We start from the raw sequence: 25391 nt of genomic DNA on the forward strand, positions 1-25391 counted from the left end.
GTGCTCGGTTTGGTCAGTGTCCTTTTTTTTTTTTTTTTTTTTTCTCCACAGACACTTGACTGTCTGCACTGCACGTTCACCCTCGCCATTAGCTTGTATGTAGCGAGGGCTGCCTGTGACGTGTGCGAAGCAGCTCTCCCTTGCAAATGTTCTGAATGTTTCTGAAGAGAACTGTGGCCTGTTGTCGGATACCACAGTCTTTGGATATCCATGATGTGCAAAAGCCTTCTTCACAGCATGAACAGTGGCCTCAGATGATGTGACCCTGAGCTCAGCCACCTCTATATATCGCGAGAAATAATCGATGATGAGCAGGTAGGTCTTGTTTGCCCACTCAAACAGGTCCATTCCAACCTTTTGCCAGGGCCTGTCAGGGACTTGGGTCTATGTTCACATCTCACATTTCACATCTGTCTACTGTCTCTTGAATTTGTGCAGAGATACCTGGCCACCATACAGATGCTTGAGCTCTGACACGGCATTTGGAGATCCCTTGGTGACCTTCATGGAGTTTGTGCATTATTTCCCCTCTGAGTGTCTGAGGGATGACAATTCTCTCACCTTTCATCAGAAGGTCTCCAGTGATGTACAACTCTGCTCTGACTTGCCAGTAGGGTGCAATCCCTGAACTCAATCTGTGGCCATGCTGTTTGACAGTAGTGTGCCACCATTTTGCATGTCTCATCAGTTTGTTGTACTTTCTTAATTTCTGCCAGCCTTGTGTCTGTAGCAGGAAGTGAGGACACAACAGCATCCATAAACACCTGGACCTCTTTTTCAAGCTGTAGCTGGGTTCGAACCCAGAACCTTCTTGCTGTGAGGCAACCATGCTAACCACTACACCACCGTGCTGCCTGTGCACAATGTCATAATCATACCTGAGGAGTCTCAGTTGAAATCTTAAAACTCTAGGAGGGAGGTCATCTTAACCTCTGGTGCTCAACAGAGGGACCAAGGGCTTAAGGTCAGTCTGAAGAGTGAAGTACAGCCCTTGCAGGTAAGATGTTAGTCTTTCGTACGCCCATGTTACCGCCAGCGCCTCCTTTTCAATTTGCGCATAGCGCTTTTCTGTGTCTGTTAAACCTCTTGAAATGTATGTGACAATTCCTGGCAACCTATCAACTTGCTTCTGTGTGAGGACTGCACCTATTCCGTATGGTGATGTATCCACGGCCACTTTTGTCTCTGCTGTATATGAGTACTGAGCAAATGCTTTTGGTGAGCTCAGTCCACTTTTCAGCTTTTCAAAAGAAGTTTGCTGCGGTTCATCCCAGACCCACTCATTTTTCTCTCTCAGTAGGTCTTTTAGTAGCATGGTGTTGGTTGCCATCTGAGGTACAAACTTTGACAGTTCGCCATGCCCATAAGGCACCTCACGTCTTCCACGTATGTAGGCTCAGGCATCTGTAGGATAGCTTTCACTTTGCTTGGATCTGGCTCAATTCCTTCAGAAGACACCCTGTGCCCGATGAACGTGATGTGCTCCTGTGTGAACTCACACTTCTCATTAAGTGTTAGTCCCTCTTCCTGCATCTTCTGCAGAACACGGTGCAGTCTTTGATCATGTTCTTGTCTGTTTCGTCCATACACTAACACATCATCCGCATAGCATAATACGCCCTCAAAACTCTCAAACATTTGTGACATCCTTCTTTGGAAATGCCCCGGAGCGGATGCAATTCTGAAACGGGAGTCTGAAGAAATATCTCCCAAATGGAGTGATGAAGGTTGTTAGGGGTCATGATTCTGGAGTTAAAGGGATTTGCCAAAATCCTGATCTCACATCTAACTTCGTAAAAACTTTGGCCTCTGACATCATTGCCAGTGTTCGGTCAACAGCAGGCAAAATGTGACGCTCTCTCTTCACCGCTGCCTTCAGTGGTGTGAGATCAACACAGATTCTCAGTTTGTCTTTCATCGGTTTTGGCACAACTACCATCCCAGAACACCAGGCTATCGGCTCAGTCACTTTTGATATGACACCCATACTTTCCATTTCTCTCCAGCTCTTCACGCACCTTGTCTCTGAGAGGTAGAGATACCCTATGCACTGTCAACACCTCGAAGAGTATCACCCCTTGTTCCAGCTCTATGTGGTATGGTTCTTTTAGCTTGCCTAGCCCTTGAAACACTGATGGTAAAGTGCCTTAAAGTCAGTATCTGTCTGCGTCACTTCATGGACTCTGTGCACTAGCCCCATGGCCTGTATAGCTGGCAGGCCCAAAAGTGGTTGTGTCAGTCCTGCCACAACATACACATGTTGATCTGTGAAACGGCCCTTTGCACACATTTTGCTCTTGAAGCAGCCTTTTACGTCCAGCATTCTGTCCGGGACCAACTAGTGTTTTTCAGCGGCTTGTCTAGCTTACCATCTCGCTCTGGGTTGAATACTGTACGCTCTCTGATATTGAAGTCACATCCGCGCCTGTGTCTATCTTGAAATTGACAGCGTCTCCATTTAGAGTGACTTTTTCAATCCATGGCTTGGTGGTTTGTGTAGACACTTCACCTAAAAACGCATAGTCCTGAAAATCACTGTCTGACAGCACTTCTGTGACTGACTGTGTGCACTGCTTGACCGTTGCGACAGGCCACCGCAAAATGTCCTTTTTTGTGACACTTTCGACATTCCACGTCTTTGGCTGGGCAATCTTTCCATGCATGTTTTTGTCCTTTTCCACATCGGCCGCATTCCTTTTCACTTGGCACATCAAACTTTTGTTCTTTGTTTCTCTGTTTCCCTGTATATTGGAAATTTTTTTTCCTCTTCCCATTGTTTTAAATGGCATCCACATTTGTTTTGGAGTCAACTCCCATTGCACTGTGTAGTATTGTCTGTTTCTTGACAGTCTCACTCTGTCTCACTTTTTGTATTGCCTTTGCAAGGGTCAATTCAGAGTCCATTTGCAGCTGTTCGGATAATTTTCTGTCCTTTATCCCGACTACAATTCGGTCCCTTATGAGTTCATCTTTTAGCAAGCCAAAATTACAATGTTCTGCTAATTTGCACTTCAGTAATGAAGGCTTCTGAACTCTCCCTTTCTTGCTGACATCTCATATTGAACTATGCTCTTTCAAAAATCATTGTGTTTGCCTATAAAGTGTTGCTCCATTGCAATTTTAACTGCGCCGTGTTTCTTTTTATTGGCTTCTGTCATCGGCAAGATACTCAAAATATCATCAGCTGCATCCCCCATTGCATACAGGAGTGCATTTACCTGATGGTCTTGGTCTTTTAATCCGGTTGCAACATGGAATCTATCAAATCTTCAGATCCATCTCGGCCAGTCAGACGGACTTGAAAAGTCAAATGGTTTGGGCTGTTATTTGCACTGAAACTGCCATGATGTTTTTCATTTTTCATTGTTTCGTTTTGTTGGATACTTTATTTTTTTCACTCCTTGCGTGTGTGCAGATACCCTCTCACCGGCTTGCGCAGCGTCACTGGCTCTCTCCCGCCTTCGTGAGCATGCCAACTTCACCGTTGTTCTCAGCAGGTAAGCACACTCTCGCCGTGTCCACACATGACTAAAGTCATTAGCAAAGTATATCGCGGAGATTTGCGTTCTTTGCCACCTTCTGACACCATGTATAATGATGAGACTGGACACCGAAGTAATTCACATCCACTTCTTTACTAGTGAAAACCGGAACGTAACTGATGCCTACATCCATGCATAGACTTATGGGTAATGTAGTCTACCGCTACATCTGTTAGCTGCACAGAGTCATCACTCAGGGTTCACTACATCGAGACTGTCTGTTCCCCGAGTTCAACAAAAAAGTATAGAAAAGCTGAAGTATAGAAAAGCTCTTAGTGCTGCTAGATCAACATATCTCTCCTCCCTAATAGAAGGTAACAAAAAATAATCCTAGATTCCTATTTAATACTGTAGCAAAATTAACCAGGAATAAGTCCACTATAGACACATGCATACCTGTAGTAGCAACAATTTCATGAATTTTTTTTTTTTTAATGACAAAATTGAGAATATCCGACAAATTCAAACTACTAATTTAAGGTCAGACAATGTAAGTGACCCTGTAGTTAACAATATAACTGTATCAGATCATCAGTTAGAATGTTTTACTCCCCTAAACGAAACTGAATTACTTTCATTAATCTCGGCATCAAAAGCCTCAACTTGCGTACTATATCCCTTACCTACACATCTGTTCAAACAGATAATACCTGAAGTAATTGAACCACTTCTAAAAATAATAAATTCTTCTCTTATGGCTATGTACCCAAATCCTTTAAACTAGCAGTTATCAAACCCCTGATTAAAAAAACTGACCTTGATCCCTGTCAGCTGTCCAATTATCGGCCAATATCAAACCTCCCCTTTATCTCCAAGATCCTTGAAAAAGCTGTGGCACAACAGTTATGCTCATAGGAATAACATCCATGAAATGTATCAGTCAGGATTTAGACCTAATCATAGCACAGAGACAGCTCTGGTTAAAGTAATAAACGACCTACTGTTGGCGTCTGATCAGGGCTGTGTCTCGCTGCATGTGTTGCTTGACCTTAGTGCAGCATTTGATATGATTGATCATTCCATTCTTCTGGATAGACTAGAAAATGTTGTGGGAGTTAAGGGAACAGCCCTCTCCTGGCTCAGCTCTTATTTAACTGATTGCGATCAGTATGTTGATATATAAATGGTGATGTTTCTAGACGTACTGAGGTAAAGTTTGGTGTTCCACAAGGTTCTGTCTTGGGTCCACTGCTTTTTTTTTTTTTCCTTTTATATATGTTACCTCTGGGTGATTTATTATTCGTAAACATTGTATTAGTTTCCACTGTTATGCTGATGACAGTTGTATGTTTCTGCAAAACCTGATGAGAGACACCAGCTTAATAGAATTGAGGAATGTGTAAAGGACATTAGACACTGGATGCTTATTAATTTCCGTCTGCTTAACTCTGACAAGACAAGTACTTGTACTAGGACCACATGCAGCTAGAAGTAAGTTTTCTGATTACACAATGACTCTGGATGGCCTTTCTGTTTCTTCACGTGCAGCAGTAAAAGACCTCGGAGTGATCCCAGTCTTTCATTCGAAACTCACATTGATAACATTACCTGGATAGCTATCTTTCATCTCAGAAATATTGCTAAGATGAGAAATTTAATGTCACTTCATGACGCGGAAAAACTAGTTCATGCTTTCATTACCTCCAGGTTGGATTATTGTAATGCCTTACTGTCTGGATGTTCCAATAAGTGCATAAACAAGCTCCAGTTAGTTCAAAATGCAGCAGCAAGAGTCCTTACTAGAACTAGAAAATATGACCACATCACCCCTGTCTTATCCACACTGCATTGGCTCCCAATCAAATTTCGTATTGATTATAAAGTACTACTATTGATCTTTAAAGCACTAAATGGTCTCGCACCACAGTGCCTGAGTGAACTTCTGCTCCTCTATGACCCGCCATGCCTACTTGGATCAAAAGGTGCAGGCTATCTGCTGGTACCTTGTATAGTGAAGGCTACATCAGGGGGCAGAGCCTTTTCTTACAAAGCCCCACAGTTATGGAACAGCCTTCCAAGTAGTGTTTGGGAATCAGACACAGTCTCAGTGTTTAAGTCTAGGCTGAAAACATACCGTATGTTTAGTCAAGCCCTTTGTTAATGGTGTTTATGAGGTAAAGGTGTAGATCTGGAGGGTCCTCAGACAGTGTTTTGGTAAACTGGGATGCATGGATGCTGTCAGTTCCCACTTGCTTGCTCATTTGAGTTTGTTGACGGTGTAGTGGCTGGCTGCTTTATGTCCTGGGGCTCCCTCATGCCTGTTACCTTCTGGCTCTCCCCTTTTAGTTATGCTGTCATAGTTAGTTGCCGGAGTCCCTGCTTGTAAGTGCAATATGTATACTGTTCCTACTTATTCAGGTGACATTGGGCATACCTAACAACCTCTCTCTCTCTCTCTCTTCCCCCCTCCACCCCCATATCTGTCCCTCTGAGTTACACGTTGGTCCTGGGATCGAGATGCTGACCTTTTCTGCTCCTTGGACCTGCTTGATCCATCCTGGTGCCCTGTGTCTGGTTGGAGTCTCATCGCATCACTCCTGTGGAGGACGGCCCCATGAGGACAGTTGAAAGTCACGCCTGGAGGACACTCTGGACTCCTACAATAATGCTTTTATAGCTGAGGACTACAGTTGACTTACTAACTTTAGGACTGCAGTTGCAGGGCTTTACATTAACTCTTTTGCTCACCGGCCACTGTGGCTAGTGGTTTTCCTGAGTCACTAGCCATTCAACCTTTTCACTAGCCACAATTTTGTTGCCAGGAAATTGCAGTTTTTTTCTTCACCATGATACGTTAAAGTTCAGAAGATCTAGATTTAATTATGAATGGCAGTGTATAATGTATCTCTACAGTAGCACTCAGTAGTGCTGTTAAGGTAGCTCCCTATATGAAAACATGCAACCAGTTCAGACAAAAAGTATAAACAGAGTATTCTGTTTATTGAGCTCAAATTCAAGCCCCTTACAATATGAAATATCATATAATATGAAAAATAGCATTCAGTACAACTGAACTGATATTAAAAGTCCAATTCAAAACATTTATCATTGAAAAACATTTGATGTTTTGATATGCAAGTATTATGTGTGTTATGTATTCTAAGTGTGTGTGAGAACATGTGTAGAGGGAGACATTAAATGTCCTCATTACATTCATCATCAGATGACTCTGAATGGTCCATGAAAAATGGTCTTCGTGGCCTGAAGCTTCCAGCAGGCCATAAGTTGATAGCTGGGGTGAGATCAACTTCTTTCCAATCATGTGAACGTTTCTAAACAACAGTTCCATCCTCTCCAGCTCAGCTGACTTCATGACAGCCAGGGACTTGAAAGCAATGCTGTTCTGTAGTGAACCAGCCCTCTTCGCCTGTTTGGATGTTATAGTACCGATGTGTGCATTTGACTTTTCATGGTCCTTTATAGTTTCGAGTTTAAAATTGCTGGTGCCCGTCTTTGCCAGACTTTCTACAGTCTTCGCAGTACAGGGTATTTTTTGGTTTTGCTATGAACTAGCCAATCTCACCCAAACTTCCATTAGTCATTGAACTGTCTTATCTTCCTATTAGCGTATTGTTCATCTCCATGGCCGCAGCTAGCTATGAGGCCACTGAGGTCTGGACCTCGGTCATTTTTAAGAGCTGAAAATACATTTGTACGCTAAATATACAACTGGATAAAAAAATAAAGAATAACATTAAAACGTCTCCATAAAAAGTGCATTGTTAATTATGTTAAATGTTGATTTCTATCTTCTGTGTATGTTTGGTGCGGCTCTGAGACCAAGAACACAAAAGCGAATGAGCGCGCGACTCGGCAGAGGAACGCAGTGCAGGAGACACGGGGTTTCCATGGTCACCATCAGCACACTTTCATCAAGCTGTTCAACTTTGCCTAAAACATGGTTGTGTGTGTGTGTGTGTGTGCATGCGTGCGTTGTGGTTTTTTTTTTTTTTTGTGTAGGTGTAACGGATGCCAGATTGTTAATGTATCTTAGTTGCATAGGCTACATGGTTAGGGTATCTTTTGTCCTCATTGCTTGGGCCAGATCAAACCATTAAACAAGCTTAAATTATTCTTACTCTTGCCACATAGATGATTTTTTTTTTCAAAACTGATATTCAGTTCAAACACCATTAAAAGTAACTTCAGGAATAGATCTCTTGTGTGATGTGTAATTCAGCCCTCTCATTTAAATATGGTGAAAATTTTTCAGCGTGCGCTTTGCGCATCACGGACCTCGGTGATTTTTAAAATGCTGCTCTGGCCCTGATCATCTCTGCCCCTTTTTCCCTGAGCAGCAGGGTTTGAAACTCCAGCGATATGCCGCCATATCATGCGCTTGTCAGTCGTCAGCAACTTTGTTGCTTCGCTCATTAACTGCAGGTTACCGTATCATTGCTTTTATCTGAGACGTTAAGAAACATTCTAAACAATTCTAACATGTCAGAATGTTTATGCAGGTGCTCATGGGAGTTGTAGGTGCGTAATATTACATTGCAGTGTGTTTATATCAGATGCCTTCAGAGAAAACTACAATTAAAATATATTGTCATACCACAGAATAAACCACCCACCAAAGTGGCTAGTGGGATTAAAGTTATTACCCGCCAAAGCTGAATTTTATCCGCATTGGGCGGGTGCTAATGTAAAGCCCTGTGCAGTTGTCATGAACATTTTTGCACTCAAGTTTCCATCAATGAAGAGTTTATAACATCAACGAAACTGACTTCATGTTAAAACTGTTAATGTTATAGTCATGCTGTCTGTTGTTGCCCAAATGAGGATGGGTTCCCTTTTGAGTCTGGTTCCTCTCGAGGTTTCTTCCTCATGTCATCTGAGGGAGTTTTTCCTTGCCACCGTCGCCACAGGCTTGCTCACTGGGGATAGATTAGGGATAAAATTAGCTCATGTTTTAAGTCGTTCAAATTCTGTAAAGCTGCTTTGCGACAATGTTTATTGTCAAAAGCGCTATAGTTGACTTAACTTGATCCGCATAAGGAGGGGTGATGAATGGAAGATGGCCTTCAGCATGACCGGGGGGCACTTCAAGTACCGGGTCATGCCATATGGCTTTTCTTCGGCACCCAGCTTGTTCCAGTGCTTCATCAACGACGTGCTATGGGACCTGCTGGGCAAATATGTAATCACCTATATCAACAATATCCTGATTTACTCTTCAGATGTCCAGAGTCACCAGGAACATGTCAGAACTGTTCTCAAGCGATTGTTAGAGAACGACCTCTATGTAAAGGCCGAGAAGTGTGAGTTTCATCTAAACAAGATTTCCTTCCTTGGCTATATCAACGCCAAGAGTGTGCATGGACTCCTCCAAGGTAGCAGCTGTCACGTCCTCACCTACACCCAAGTCTGTAAAGGAGCTCCAACGATTCCTAGGCTTCGCAAACTTTTAATGCCGGTTCATTCGAGGTTTCAGCTGTCTAGCAGATCCCCTAACTACACTGTTGAAGGGCCCCAAGCACCTACAGTAGAACTCTGTAGCCAAGGAAGCCTTCAGTCAACTTAAGCTTGCATTCACTTCAGCCCCCATACTCCAACACCCTGACCCCACTAAGCCTTTCATCATGGAAGTAGATGCATCCGACACCAGGGTAGGGGCCATCCTGTTCCAATGCTCTGGGGAGAAACCGAAGCTACACCCCGTAGCCTTTTTTTTTTTAAAAATTAACTTCAGCAGAAAGGAATTATATGGGGAACAGAGTTTCTTGCTATTAAATTAGCCCTCGAAGAATGGCAGCACTGGTTAGGAGGAGCCATGCACCCCTTTGTCATCCTCACGGACCACAAGAACCTTGATGATCTCTGAAAGGCGAAGAGGCTAAACCCCAGGCAGGCCAGGTGGGCATTATTCTTCACCTGGTTCAATTTCTCAATTTCTTTCCATCCAGGTTCTAAAAACACCAAGGCAGATGCATTATCCAGAACTTTCGGTCCTTCTCAACAAGATGCTAGCTCTCATCCCATTGCACTATTTCATGCAATCCATCACCTGGGAACTGGACAAAGAAATAAGCAAGTCTCAGCCATGAACCCACCCCATTCATCTCCCATCTGGTCTTCTCTATGTGCCCAAGCACCTACGAAGTCAACTCATCACCTGGGCTCACTTATCTCCCGCCACGGGACATCCCAACAGCTGAGAAACTCACCAAATGCTAAGGAACAGGTACTGGTGGGAGAACATGCTGTCTGAAATCAATCAGTTCATCGCCTCATGCTCCGAATGCGCCCAAACAAAGGTCCTGAAACACCCCCACCCCACCCCCGCTGGCAAGTTATGCACTCTACCAATTCTGCAAAGACCCTGGTAACATCTGGCGATTGACTTTATCACAGATCTCCCACCTTCTCAATGGAATACCACCATAATGGTACCTATTGATTGATTCTCAAAAGCTCTGAAACTCATCCCTTTACTCAGCATCCTCACAGCTTCTCAGACCACTGAGCTGTTATTTCAACAGGTCTTCCAATACTATGGCATCCCCAAATACATAGTCGGTGACCGGGGTCCCCAATTCATCTCACAATTCTGGGCAAGTTTCATGGAAAGGTTGGGAGTATCAGTAAGTCTCACGTCCAGCTACCACCCCCAGTCTAACGGCCAAGTGGAGACAGCAAACCAGGAGATTAGCTGCTTCCTGAGAATATATTGCATGCGCAGCCAGGTGGACTGGGCGCGCTTCCTACCTTGGGCCGAGTATGCACAAAACTCGCTCAAACACTCAGCCACCCAGCTAACACCGTTTCAGTGCATACTCCGCTACCAGCCGCCCTTGTTTCCCTGGGATGATGCACCCAGCCAAGTACAGGCCATCGATGACTGACTGGTTTCAATGAATTCAAACCATCTGGGAGGAGGTCCACCAGCGTCTGGAAGCAGTCAGCATCAAGTACAAGGAGTATGCAGATAAACATAGAGGTGAGACTCCCGACTTCCTCCCTGGTGAAGAGGTTTGTGGGTAGCCATAAGGAACTTGAGAGAAACAAACACCTGCAAGAAGCTCCAGCCATGTGACATCAGGCCCTTCAAGGTCTTGCGCCGAATCAACAACGTGTCATACCGTTTTGAACTCTCACCTCACTGTCGAATATCTGCTACATTCCATGTTTCACACCTCAAACCTGCTATCCAGGGGCCCATTGCCCACAACTCACCAGACCAGGAACACTCTGCACTCAACCTTGAGGGAGACCCAATCTACCAAGTAAACAAGATCCTTGACTCAAGATGATGAGGAGGCCAAATCGAGTACTTGGTAGATTGGGAAGGATATGGACCTGAGGAACAAAGTTGGGTTAAGTCCAAGGACATTCTCAACCCACTCTTGAAGCAAGAGTTTCATGCCCAGTATCCTAACAAGCCAGCACCCAGAGGTAGAGGTCGTCCTAGAAAGAGTGTAGCTCCTGGAGGTAGCTTCTCGGGTGGTGGTGGGTGTTCTGTCAGTAATCCCAGTGTGAAGGAACAGACTACAAACACTCAGGACTACAACTCCCATGACACACAGCACCCTCTGTCCCCAGCCTACTGAACTACAGCTGTCACGCATTTCCTTAATCACCACTTCTGCTATTTAAGCCGCTCATTCATACCACTCCAGTGCAAAGTATTGTCCTGCCATTTCAGTACATACCGAGCCTTGTAGCTTTTCTGACTGTCTCTAGCATTTCCTGACCTTTTGCTATTTCCTCTCCATTTTTGCTCTTTGTCTTTTCCACCTCAAGTTGTTCGCCGATTGCCTGACCCTCGCTAGTTTACTGAAACCGATTTCAGACACATGTTTTGGCTTTGTTGACCGTCTGCTTATCTGCTTCCTCTGCGCATGCATCAGTAAGTGCCTGTATTCTCATAGAAGGCTACTGGGTTTTGCTGCAAAATTAAGAAGCAAGTGTGACAGAGTCCAGATGAACTGGTTCTGCAAAATGCTTGGTAAAACCTATAACTCATTTCCTTATAAAACTGCACTCCTTGTACCTGAGCCTTTTTTTTTTTTAAAGCAAAGGCTTGTCTCATACCAAATATTAACCTTGTTTCATTTATTATGGGTTACTGCTGCTTATTTAAGCCATTTTTGGTCTAGAATATTTTTTCTTTACATGTGCCAAAGACTTTTGTACAGTACTGTATACGTACCAGCAGAGTGGGTAGAGGTGCCATGTGATAGCTTCAAGGCTCCTGGTTCAATCTTGAGCTCAGGTGTGGACTTGTGCATGTTCTCCCTGTATCTGTGTGGGCTTCCCCTGGGTTCTCTAGTTTCTTCCATCCTCACAAAAATACGACAGTAATTGAAGACTTCTCATAACCCCTAGGTGTTAATATTTGTGAATGTGTTTGCAAGGTACCCTGTGATTCACTACCCAGGACATATTCCCACCTCACATCTAGTGTTCCTGGGATAGGCTCTGCTATGACCCTAGAGGAGAAAGTGTTTACTGAAGATGGATAAATAACTGAAATGGAGTCTGGATCTGTGATCTACAGTAGTAGAACTATTGAATAAAATGTCCAGTGAGTAGAAAAAATGGCTGCCAACTTGAGAGAAGTAAATGTGTCTGGGTTGCTATGTTGGATACTGTGCATCATGGAAAAGCCACTCAATGTACCCTGAACAACTTTGCTTAGATGTATGTTTTCATTTAAAATGCCAGTGTACACTTAATGTATCTGTAGTTATACACCATAAACACTGCACTTAAGGTTTCCTCTCTGAGTTCAGACTAAGTTTAGCAAGACTGATTTCATGTTCGTGCTTTGTCACAATCTCACCCTCTCTGAGAATGCCATGCGGTTCCCATAGCCCCATATGCTTTTGTGCTTCGATCATAATCCTATGGTTATGTCCAATTTTGTTCTGTTTTTAGTTGATTCCTCAGTGTTGGACCTGTGCCTTGTGTTCCCCTGATTGGTTTGTTTACACGTTTGCTTTTCATTAAATTTCTTTAACTCTACATTTTTTTTTTTGGTTACTAATTTTATTTTTAAATGTTCCACTGCTACTGAAAGTAATATTTTGGATTTTTAGATTGCATTTGTATTCTATTGTATTGGTGCCACTGGCAAAATGTTTACTGTATATCTTGATGGGATTAAGCCAATTAAAGAACAGGTAATTAAATTAAACTCAAGTTAAATTTGATTAAAAAAACATGTCGAGCACAAATGCAACTTGCATTTCACATCTTTATCCTATTTATTGTTAAATACAGAGATGCCTGGAAGACAAGACTCCAGCACAGTTTAACAATTTCCTTTGCTAAAGACACGTAATAAATCTGATCATTTGAAGCCAGTGTCTTCAAGTAAAGAAATCATTAAACTGTGCTGGACTTTCCAGGAATTGAGTTGGGTATTTCGGTTGTACTCCATTACGCAGCTCCATGTTGATTCAATATATAATGATCATACCATCCTGCTAAATCAATATACTGGCTTGTGTACATCCTTTGTTAATCCTTATTAAAAACAGAACCTTGTATCATTGTTACACAAGTTTTATTATTGACCCAACAGTAATTAATCCAGATGTACAGTACATCTGTTTCCATGTTTGTCTTCAAAGCTCAAACCAACACTTCAAAAAAGGAAATGTTTAAGATTTGTTTACAATTGCTAATCAGGCACAACTTTACAAATGAATCAAACCTGATCAGTGGGATTGTGTTTATTCTTCCCAACACCATGTCCTGATTAATGAATTACTTAGGAGTAAATAAATCCAGGGTCTCTGGTTTGATTTTGAGCTAGGGTTACTGTCTTTTGTGGAGCTTTGCAGGTTCTATCCATGCATTCGTGTACAAGTTTCCAGCCCTGGATCCTCAGGTTTCCACCAACCTCTGAAACATGGATTGGCCAAGTGGATACTGAAGGTGAAGATCTCATCTCATTATCTCTAGCCGCTTTATCCTGTCCTACAGGGTCGCAAGCAAGCTGGAGCCTATCCCAGCTGACTATGGGCGAAAGGCGGGGTACACCCTGGACAAGTCGTCAGATGAAGATGAAATCTTCATTTTGAGTTCTCCAAAAAGCAGGTGAATACACAGGTTCAATGGTTTTTCTTTATTTTTATTCATTAAAAGTCACTTCATGTCTTAAAGTAATGATGAATGTTGTTTCTTTTTACTTAGTTGAGCAATTCTTCACAATATGGATTACTACAGTTGTGGAATAGGGCTATTTACTGTATGTTTATTATTTACTATTCTCAAATGCATTAAGAAGGCAAGAAACTAGTCCACTAATTAACTTTTCATGAGGCACACCTGTTCATTGAAAAGCATTCCAGGTGACTCTCACATGAAGCTGGTTAAGATAATGCCAATAGTGTGCAAAGCATCATCAAGGTAAACGGTGGCTACTTTAGGCCCGCTTTACACAGGGACGGTCTGAAACAAAAACGCAAAATTCCGTTTTCATTCTCACTTTTTTCCGTGTCTACACGACCCTTTTCAAGGAGGAAATCTGCGTCTATACAGTGACGCATAAATGTGTGGAATTCAATTGGATGTGCATGCCAGGCGGCTAGGTGGTGCTGTGAAAGACCTCCGTTATGTCTGCACGCATGCGCAACGTCTTCCGTCTTGTCTGATCTGCACCGCGAAAACTTTGACTACTCTGGCTATGGTAAGTAAGTAAAAAAAAAAAAAAAGTAAGAGCATACTATACCCGCCTCTGTTCATTAACGGTAAATGTGCAGATTCGATATAGATGTTTGAAGGACTCCTGGACGTTTATTAAAGCTGCCAGAGCAGCTTGAAGGTCTGTTGGATCGATGTAATCAGACATGCTCTTACTTTTTTACTTACTTTCTTACTTCCCGGGCTGGCATGTACAGTATATGACATATGTATGACGTAAACACGTACCTGACGTGAGCAGATCCGAGGAGAGTTTCGCGTATTGGGTAGTTTAGACGGATATGCAACGGGGGCTGTTTTTAACTTATCCACTCTGGAAGGCGTTTTCAATTTTTTCCATTTTTCAGCCTCGGAAACGCCGTCCCCGTGTAGACGAAAGGCACTTCCGATAAAATATTTAGTCGTTTTTACCCGACAGCGTCCTCGTGTAAACGGGCCCTTAGATTCTTCAAAGTATCAAATATTTTGGGTTTTTAACACCTCTTTGTTTACCACATAATTCTGTATATGTTCCAGAAGTTATTTCATAGTTTTGATATCTTCAGTATTCTTCTACATTACATTAAATTAATGGCATTTAACAGACATTCTTATCTAGAGAGATGTACAACAAACCCAGCCTGGGGAGCAGGTGCCCTGCTCAAGGGCACTTCAACCATTCCTGCTGGTCTAGGGAATCAAACCAGCAACCTTTTAGTCCCAAAGCTATTTCGTTAACGATTAGGCCATGGCTTCCCAGCCTACAATGTCAAACAGTCCAAATACAGAAAAACCTATGAATGAGTAGAGTAGGGGTGTACAAACTTTTGACAGGTACTGTAATGTATTCTAAAGGATCTTAATTTATAATTCTTAAAAATAAAAGACCCATACAATCCCATCAAAGCTCAAGATTGAGCTGGCAGAGGTCATATATAAAGGTAAGACACCATATTGAGTCTCATTTTATATCAATAATGTACATTGGTTATAGTGGTTTCTACAAAATTTACATGTAGATTGAAGCAAAATTGTTCCAAGTATAAATGTATTATGAAAGTCAAAGTGCAGTGAAGGTTTTTTTTTTTTAAGTGTGTAAAATAAAGCACACTTAACACCAAGGCCATAGTGTACTTTTATAACCATTTCCAGTCGCTTTTTTTTTTTTTGTGTGTGTGTGTAATGCTGAACAAGCAGAACATGAGGACAAAACACCAGTCATCTGGACTGTATCTTGTGAAAGCTGTATTATACAAATCAAGTCCATAACTGCTATAGTTGGCACTTTTCAGGCAATTCAAAACAAGATTTTTTTTTTTTTTAGGCATCAACTATCTTTCACACAGAACAATTGAAAAGAAGAATAAAAGGAAAAACACAGGAAATTGGTTCCTAATTCTACGAGTTGATTTGTGTATTGTTTGCATTACATCAATTTCAATCCAGTTAACTGGTGACGCACTTGACTCTAACTGTAAATGTATTAAATCTCATCAGGATGCAATCCGGATACAAGACTCTTGAGACAACTAGGGCACCATTTACACTTCCTGTGCCTTGAATACCAGGATTATATCCAGACAGGGATGAATCCCATTACAAAAAAGTGTAAAAGATGAATTTGAAACAGATTTCATCAACCGATGATTCATAAAACTAAAGTGTTCTTATTTAAGGTGCATTTTTAGCCATGTTAAGTGTAAATAAATCAGTATCTCCAAACTATACTTGACAACCAAAAACCTTCCTAATAGATGCTGCACATGATTCATGAATGTCTTTCAAAATATTACTGAGATTACAAACTGCACAAAGTCAGGATGGATTTTAATCTTAAAATTCATAAAAGAACTAAAAATAACACTGGAAGCCAGTGTTTGAATGTATTGTGCTCATTTGTATATTAAAATGTACCAAGTATAAATGGGGGGCGGCACGGTGGTGTAGTGGTTAGCGCTGTCGCCTAACAGCAAGAAGGTCCAGGTTCGAGCCCCGTGGCCGGCGAGGGCCTTTCTGTGCGGAGTTTGTATGTTCTCCCCGTGTCTGCGTGGATTTCCTCCGGGTGCTCCGGTTTCCCCCACAGTCCAAAGACATGCAGGTTAGGTTAACTGGTGACTCTAAATTGACCGTAGGTGTGAATGGTTGTCTGTGTCAGCCCTGTGATAACCTGGCGACTTATCCAGGGTGTACCCCGCCTTTCGCCCATAGTCAGCTGGGATAGGCTCCAGCTTGCCTGCGACCCTGTAGAACAGGATAAAGCAGCTAGAGATAATGAGATGAGAAGTGTAAACGGATGTGGTTAAAACCTTATAATATAATCCTGATAAGATGTATTGTGTTTTTATCCACAATCCGTTATCAGTTTTTAGTTGCTCCAGGAAGTGGTATGAAGTAGCATGTTGGGAGGGGTTTTGTCAGCATGCATGATTTATGATGGAATTATTTACTCGTACAACTTGTCTTCGACATCCTCAAATGGTTTGAGTGATGAACCAACATAAATCTTTTTTTTTTTTTTTTGCATTTACACTTCCATTTTTATAGAGATTTAATATCCACATAAAATCTTAACTCAAGATGTATGAAACGTCTTGAGAATCATTTTCATAGTAACTTAAAGCCAATGATGTCCCAATTCTTGCCTCCTATTATAGTACGTATGGAATAAATCACAATCTAACGTGCTGTTATAGGAAAACAATTAACATCTGTTTGGTGTGGTGTGATGCAGTTTACTGTGCCCACCACAAAGTTGATTATTTTCCTATCAAAATACACTCACCAGCCACTTTATTAGGAACACCCATCCACCTGCTGTTTTATGCAGCTTCCTAATCAACCAATCCCTTGACCGCAGCACAATGCATAAAATCATACAGATACAAATCAAGAGCTTCAGTTAATGTTCACTTCAAACATCAGAATGGGAAAAATTGTGATCTCAAAGTGTGACTTTCACTGTGGCATGGGTGTTGGTTTGAGCCAGATAGACTGATTTGAGTGTTTCAGAAATTGCTGATCTCCTGGGGTTTTCACACACAACAGTCTCTAGTTTACACAGAATTGTGCAAAAAACAAAAAACACTGAGCAGGCGCGGTTTTAAGGGGTGGCAAAAGGTGGCAGTTGCCACTGTAAAAATGTCTTGCCACCCCAGTTGCCCCCCTATTTTAAAAAGAATTATTTATTAAAACACACACTTTTGAAATTCAATTATCTATCTAGAGATACTAAGCCCTCATCTCTACCTACCGTTATTTACGTTATTTCCCACCCCACCCCCGGAATTTTGAAATGGTTTCACCCAGAGAGATGTTCTGTTAGCATTACTAGCAGGTCAGCCTAGCTCGCGTTTTCGCCTGTGTGAAATTCAGTTTAGTGATGTACTTGATTTGTTTATTTTAGTTTTACGGAAATCGAGGATGAACACATCTGTATAAGTTTGAAGTCTTCAGTAAAGATCCACAATCTAAACCGTTCGCTATCTGTCTATTTTTTTGGTACATTGCTAGGGTAGAATAGTTCCATTCATTGCTTGGGAATATACTTTCAGAAAAGATGGTTTAGATGGTTGAATCTGTTTTCCTTGATGGTACAATAGCTCAATACATATTTGACAAGATGACGGGGGTGAAAGTAAGCAAGTCCTGGCCAGTCCGGCATACCACTAAAATATTTGGCTGTACCGGAAAGGGGGGGGAAAAAAAAAAGTCAGTCAGTCTCTGGAAAAAAAAAATGCACTTTCAGCATAACACACCTGCTAACCAATTTACCAAAAGCAACACGTTTTCCTCAATATACATTGCATATAACTCGTTCTGACCTGTCTCTGAATTACCGTATGTCTGAAGTGAATTCCGTGTTTCACTCGACAGACAACGTGCGAGATAGTGCGCAGAGCCCACTGTTTAACCATCTTGCGCCAACGTGCGCAGCTGGTATCCAAAGTGTTTTAGTAGACAGAATGTCCAAAATGAAAAGTTAGTTTTCAACTGTTCAGCTAAAAAGTTATTAAAACGATTGTGTTGTTGAAATGATGTTTGCAATTTATTTATAATCAAAAACTGATACAGGTGGATGAAAGTGATAGTGTGATAAAGTACTATACTAGTACTACTGAATGATAAGTCCTAGTGAATGCTTGATAAGTAGACAATAATAAATAATTAGGTGTATTTTTCGGCACGTGCACTATGACTCAAAATAATAGTCCCGGCAAGAAATAAGTTACTTTCACCCCTGCAAAATGACTTGATTGTGAGTCTTTCTTGAGCGTAAGTAAAAATGATTTTTATGATTTGCATAAACTGCTGCATCGACAACCTATGCCCCCCTCCTGGAACCTATGCCCCTCCTTTGCCACCCTAAGGAAAAATCTCTGGAGCTGACACCTGAGTGAGTGACAGTTCTGTGGGTGGAAACGTCGGCTCAGAGGAAAATGGCCAGATTGGTTCGAGCTGCCAGGAAGGACATAGCAACTCTGCAACCGTGCTGAGCAGGAAAGCATCTCAGCATGCAACAGCAGAAGACCACATTGGATTCCACTCCTGCAGCCAAGAACAGGAATCTTAGAATCAAGAACAAGTTCCTATTAAAGTGGCCGGTGAGTATATATCTTGATGTGGTTCATTTCTCCAACATTCTTAGTGATTTAAAGAACAACACCTCAAAGCAAGTTACCTGTATTTCCTGTTATTTAAGTGCAAAATCATCTGTTCGAAGTTTCACAATATCAATTTTTTACACACACACACTATATGTGCCATACAGGTTCCTGTGAATGAGTTGTTGGTGTAGAAATGATAGCATATTAGAACAAATGTATAAATAAACTACTGTCAAGTTCTCTGGTTTCCTCCCACCTCTGGTATGGATGGGCAAATTAATCCAGGGTTTATTCCTGACTTGTGTCCAGTATTCCTGGGATAGACTCTGGAACCACTGTGACCCTGAAGATGAATGAAAGAATGGGTTAAATATTTGCCAATGTTGTGGTTTCCAAGGACATGAAGCGAAGAGGTCATGAGGTAAGACCTTATAGTGAGTATAGTTTTGTAGTAACAGTGTATACAGATGGATACAAATTCAAGTCAATTTACATGTAGATTGAGGGGGGAAAAAAGCCACATTTTAAATGATTTCATACAAGTAGCACATCAATAGCTTATATAAGCATACTGCCCATCAGTGCTGTTATGCAAGGAATGGAGTGGAGTAAAACTCCTGCTTTCTTACAAGAAGAAATGCAATTAGTAGACAAAAGCCTATATACTGATTGAAAGCCACAGTCCATTTTCACAGACACACATGCACTCACACACTCTCTCTCTCTCTCTCTCTCTCTCTCTCTCTCTCTCTTCCTCTTCTAAAAATAATCAATTTTTCCCTGAGAATCTATGTGCCCAAATCCTTTAAACTAGCAGTTATCAAAAACCTGACCTCGACCCCTGTCAGCTATCCAATTATAGGCCAATATCAAACCTTGCTTTTGTTGGTAACTCGCCAGCGCCCCCTATAACGATCCCACAATTCCTTGCGTGCTCCACCCGGATGTGACGTAAGGTGGAACTGCTTTAACTGTATCGAGAGCGCCTCGATTCGTCCTCTCGTGTTCTGGCTACTGGAGTGGTCGGACGGACTGTTGGCACGCTCGCCTACAGTGTTGAGACTAACCGCTATTGTCTGAGAACAGCCTGTTCAAATTAGTTTCGGCCGAACTTTTGAACGACCCGCTAAGTTTCAGCGATATAGTGGTTTTGATTCTAAACCTTTGCAAAGTTTAACTACAGTTAAGTAGTTTTCCACGCTAAGAGGCATTTGCGGACAGCTTCGCTCCTCTCAGCTTTTTCTCGTCGACGCATCACCGGAGGTTTCTCCTGAAGCACCGTGGGCCAGCTAGGCCTCCATCTTCCTGCTTCGTTAGCCGCGGTTGGACGCAACGCGCCGCTAACCTCCTCTCCTCGGACTGCGACCCTCAGCGCGGACATCGGAGAAAGAACTTCCATCGCATTGAGTAGGCACTTGGGCAAATTTTTAATTTGTAGCTTATTCAGATGGTTGTTAGGGTCATGTTTAAGCTTTGAGCTATTTAGCATACCCGCTCAGACACGGAAGGTGTTTGTTTGTTTTTACTGTTTGTTTTGGTTCTGTTTTTTTTTTTTTCTTTGAACTTGTTAGACAGGGTATCTTGCATGATATCTTTCCTTAACTCCATTGCTAGCTTCCCTATCTGATTAGCAGCGCAGCGACAAGTTTGTTATTTTAAGCTACAAGGCCTAGTCCTCTCCATCCAACACCTATTACACACATATACACTCTCTCTCTCTCTCTCTCTCTCTCTCTCTCTCTCTCTCTCGCGTTGAGTTCTTTGCCTAGATAGTCTGTTGGAAATTGTTAAGTACAGTGTTTGGATCCAGCTGTAACGTGGTCAGATTCTCCTTAGCAACTGATTGCTAGCTACCTCAGGGTGATACGCTAGCTCGTAGGCTTGTGTTCTCGACTAGGCCTGCAGGCGCCATTTTTCCGACGCCATTTTGATACCTTCCTCATTGAGTTACCTGTGATACGACACCTAGGCACTGACCGCCATTTTGTTTAAGCATTGCCAGAGTGGCTAGTCGTTAGCATCTGCCCACAGATACACACACGCATCGGCTTGCCCTAGCCTCACACACACACACAAGGGATTCTTTTCTTTTTCCTTCTATCTCTTTCTCTCTCTTTCCCTCAAATTTATAGTCCAGGTGTAATTGTTCCATTGTTTTGTCTTGTTATTACCTTTGCCGACATTGAATGTATTTTGAGTTTATTATTATTATTATTATTATTAGTGAGTAGTAGACAAATAAAAGCTAATAAAATTGAATTGCATTTTACTTGTTCCTGTTCATTCACAAGGTCAACTATTTAGAACTCCTTTTTCCTTCAGAATTTAGCTTTTGTATACAACTGGGTTTCCCATCTAATACAGAGCTACCATTAATCTTGAATGTAACCATTCACGGTGAGTATTAAGATTAATAATTTAAGATTTTATGAGACTGATCTTTATTTATAAATTGATTAATTTAATTATCAATTATTACATAATTTATAATTTAATTAATCCCAATTCAACCTACACTTTAATTTCTAAGATCCAAGAAAAAGCTGTGGCACAGCAGTTATGCTCATATCTACAGAGGAATAACATCCATGAAAGGTATCTGTCAGGATTTAGACCTCATCATAGCACAGACAGCACTGGTTAAAGTAGTAAATGACCTAATGTTGGCATCTGTTCAGGGCTGTTTCTCCCTGCTTGTATTGCTTGACCTTAGTGCAGCCTTTGACACCACTGATCATTCCATTCTCCTGGATGGACTAGAAAATGTTGTGGGAGTTAAGGGAAAGGCCCTCTCCTGGCTCAGGTCTTATTTAACTGATTGCTATCATTATGTTGATGTAAATGGTGATTTTTCTAGACATACTGAGGTCAAGTTTGGTGTTCCACAAGGTTCTGTCTTAGGCCCACTGCTTTTTTTTTTTCTCTTCATATATGTAGGGGCGGAGCTACAGGGGTGGCTGGGGGGCACTAGCCTCCCCTGGAATCTGATTGGCTACCCCAGGTGCCCCCCCCAGATGATTGACATGTTACGGCACCACATGAGAAAAGCCAGTTGCATTGAAGTCTGTGACTGCTAGGTTCCTCCTGTACAGTAGATGGCGCAATGCAAGCTACCACAAGGCGTTGCAATCCAATTTACAATAGAAGACATGGGGAAGAAGAAGGAACCATTGAACAGAAAAGGCAGCTGCTCCTCAGCCAGATGGATTTTAAGACTGACCTATATTGGTGAGTACATGACCGCAGTTTATCCCAAAATAAGTTCACGAGTTCAATAAGATCAGTCAGTGGATCTTCTGGCCAATCGATTTTTGTTTTAGAAATCAGAATGATTTGGCAATTCTTCTATTTGGCAATAGAAAAGGTGAAAACACAGATGTAGTCAAAACTAGTGTGAAGTGACCTTTAGCAGTATGAACAATGTTCAGAATTAAGTAAATCATGGCGTATTTTGAAGACTAGACCCTCTTCTGAAGGAAGTACAGGGAGTGTGTTTATTACTGTGGCACTCAACCTTGTTGTAAGTGCAAAAAACACCCATTCTGCTAAGGAAAGAGTGTACGGAGCACTGTGCTACTGCTAGAAGCTAGATGCCTTCTGCACGTTCTTAATAAACAGTGGCATCTTTTGCGTCATTTGTAGAGGCTAGCCACAGATTACAGAGAGACAGATATCTGTGTGATGATTTGGGTTCTTAGTTTATTGACTAAGTTGGACCTACTCGGCGTTGCTGGTATGGTAGCTTATGGTCACGCATTAAGGGGGAGTGGAGTTGGCGGACAGAAAAGATGTAGGCAGTGAGTATAATTTTAACCCTTGTAATGTAATATCTATGTTGGACATGAAAATATTGCATTTTGTTTTCATAAGGGAAGTCATGCTAGGAGTAACAAAGACAGTTTTTTTTCAGTTGAGATTTATTTATTTATTTTTTGTGGAAAGTTGATGGTTTGATGGACTACTGGCTGTGTGAACAACTGACTATATGTACCTGTGTGTGTGTGTGTGAGTAACTGTGTGACTTGAGTTACTATGTGCATTTTAGTTCCAGTCAGTGGTGTCAGGGTGTTGGTAAATGCACCGTATTCATTTTGTACATTAATAAACTACAAATTACACTCAATGACATCATCTCTGTGCTTAATATGTAGCTACTTAAACATGATTGTAAATTGAAAGTATTGTTTAAGTTTATTTAAGAAGGATCAATGTGTATTAATTAACATGTAAATGCACTAGAAATAATCACTGACTAGTTTTCTTTCATCTGTAGTCCCTGGAATTTTAATGTTGAAAGAAAGAAAGGTGTGTATGTGTATATATAACAAAAAGACAAATAATTAGAAGTCATGACATGGCCAAGAACACAAGACAAGAACAGGTGCAACACCATGTAAGAATAAATAATAACAATGCGTAATTTAAACACAAGATAAAAAACAGATATACAGCACACAATCGCTAACATTGTGAGTGCTCGTGTGTGTGTGTGTGTGTGTGTGTAGTAGTAGGAACCATTGACCCCCCCGAAATAGTCCTGGCCACCCCTTTGCCCCCCCCAAGGAAAAAAGTCTAGTTCCGCCGCTGCATATGTTACCTCGGGGTGATATTATTCATAAGCATGGTATTAGCTTCCACTGTTATGCTGATGACCCACAGTTGTATGTTTCTGCGAAGCCAGATGAGAGACACCAGCTTAATAAAATTGAGGAATGTGTAAAGGACATTAAACCCTGGATGCTTATTAACTTTCTTCCACTTAACTCTGACAAGACAGAAGTACTTGTACTAGGACCACATGCAGCTAGAAGTAGGTTTTCTGATTACATAGTAACTCTGGCTGGCCTTTCTATTTCTTCATGTGCAGCAGTAAAAGACCTCAAGGTAATCATTGACTCATCTTTCATTTGAAACTCTGTCTGTCCCTCTGAGTTACATGTCGATCCTGAGATGCCAGTGATACTGACCTCTTCTGCTCCTCGGACCTGCCTGATCCATCCTGATGCCCTACGTCTGGCTGGAGTGTCATCACATTGCTCCTGTGGAGGACGGCCCCATATGGACAGTCAAAAGCTACACTTAGAAGATGGCGCTGGACACTTACAGTAATACATTTATGTCTGAGGACTACAGTTGACTTGCTAACTTTAGGACTGCAGTTGTCATGAACATTTTTGCGCTCAAGTTTCCATCATGTCAGCCCTGTGATGACCTGGCGACTTGTCCAGGGTGTACCCCGCCTTTCGCCCGTAGTCAGCTGGGATAGGCTCCAGCTTGCCTGCGACCCTGTAGAAGGATAAAGCGGCTAGAGATAATGAGATGAGAAGTTTCCATCAATGAACAGTTTATAACTTCAACAAAACAGACTTCATGTTAAAACTATAATGATTTTCCTGGTTTCACAGTTATACTTTGACTATAGGACACTGTTATAGAAGCAAGTTATTTATAATCATGTTGTCTGTTATCACCCAAATGATTATGGGTTCCCTTTTGAGTCTGGTTCCTCTCGAGGTTTCTTCCTCATGTCGTCTGAGGGAGTTTTTCTTTGCCACCATCGCTACAGGCTTGCTCATTAGGGATAGATTAGAGATAAAATTATCTCATGTTTAAAGTCTTTAATTTTATGGAAAGCTACTTTGTGACAATTTCTACTGTTAAAAGCACTATATACAGTGGTGCTTGAAAGTTTGTGAACCCTTCAGAATTTTCTATATTTCTGCATAAATATGACCTAAAACATCAGATTTTCACAAGTCCTGAAAGTAGATAAAGAGAACCCAGTTAAACAAATGAGACAATTTTATACTTGGTCATTTATTTATTGAGGAAAATGAGCCAATATTACATATGTGAGTGGCAAAAGTATGTGAACCTCTAGGATTAGCAGTTAATTTGAAGGTGAAATTAGTCAGGTGTTTTCAACCAATGGGATGACAATCAGGTGTGAGTGGGCACCCTGTTTTATTTCAAGAACAGGGATCTATCAAAGTCTGATCTTCACAACACTTGTTTGTGGAAGTGTATCATGGCATGAACAAAGGAGGTTTCTGAGGACCTCAGGAAAAGCGTTGTTGATGCTCATCAGGCTGGAAAAGGTTACAAAACCATCTCTAGAGAGTTTGGACTCCATCAATCCACAGACAGATTTTGTACAAATGGAGGAAATTCAAGACCATTGTAACCCTCCCCAGGAGTGGTCGACCAACAAAGATTACTCCAAGAGCAAGGCGTGTAATAGTTGGCAAGGTCAGAAAGGACCCCAGGGTAACTTCTAAGCAACTGAAGGCCTCTCTCACATTGGCTAATGTTCATGAGTCCACCATCAGGAGAACACTGCACAACAATGGTGTGCATGGCAGGGTTGCAAAGAGAGCCACTGCTCTCCAAAAAAAACATTGCTGCTCATCTGCAGTTTGCTAAAGATCACGTGGACAAGCCAGAAGGCTATTGGAAAAATGTTTTATGGACGGATGAGACCAAAATAGAACTTTTTGGTTTAAATGAGAAGCGTTATGTTTGGAGAAAGGAAAACACTGCATTCCAGCATAAGAACCTTCTCATCTGTGAAACATGGTGGTAGTATCATGGTTTGGGGCTGTTTTACTGCATC

This window comes from Neoarius graeffei, chromosome 11 (genome assembly GCF_027579695.1).
Source record: "Neoarius graeffei isolate fNeoGra1 chromosome 11, fNeoGra1.pri, whole genome shotgun sequence".
NCBI lineage: Eukaryota > Metazoa > Chordata > Actinopteri > Siluriformes > Ariidae > Neoarius > Neoarius graeffei.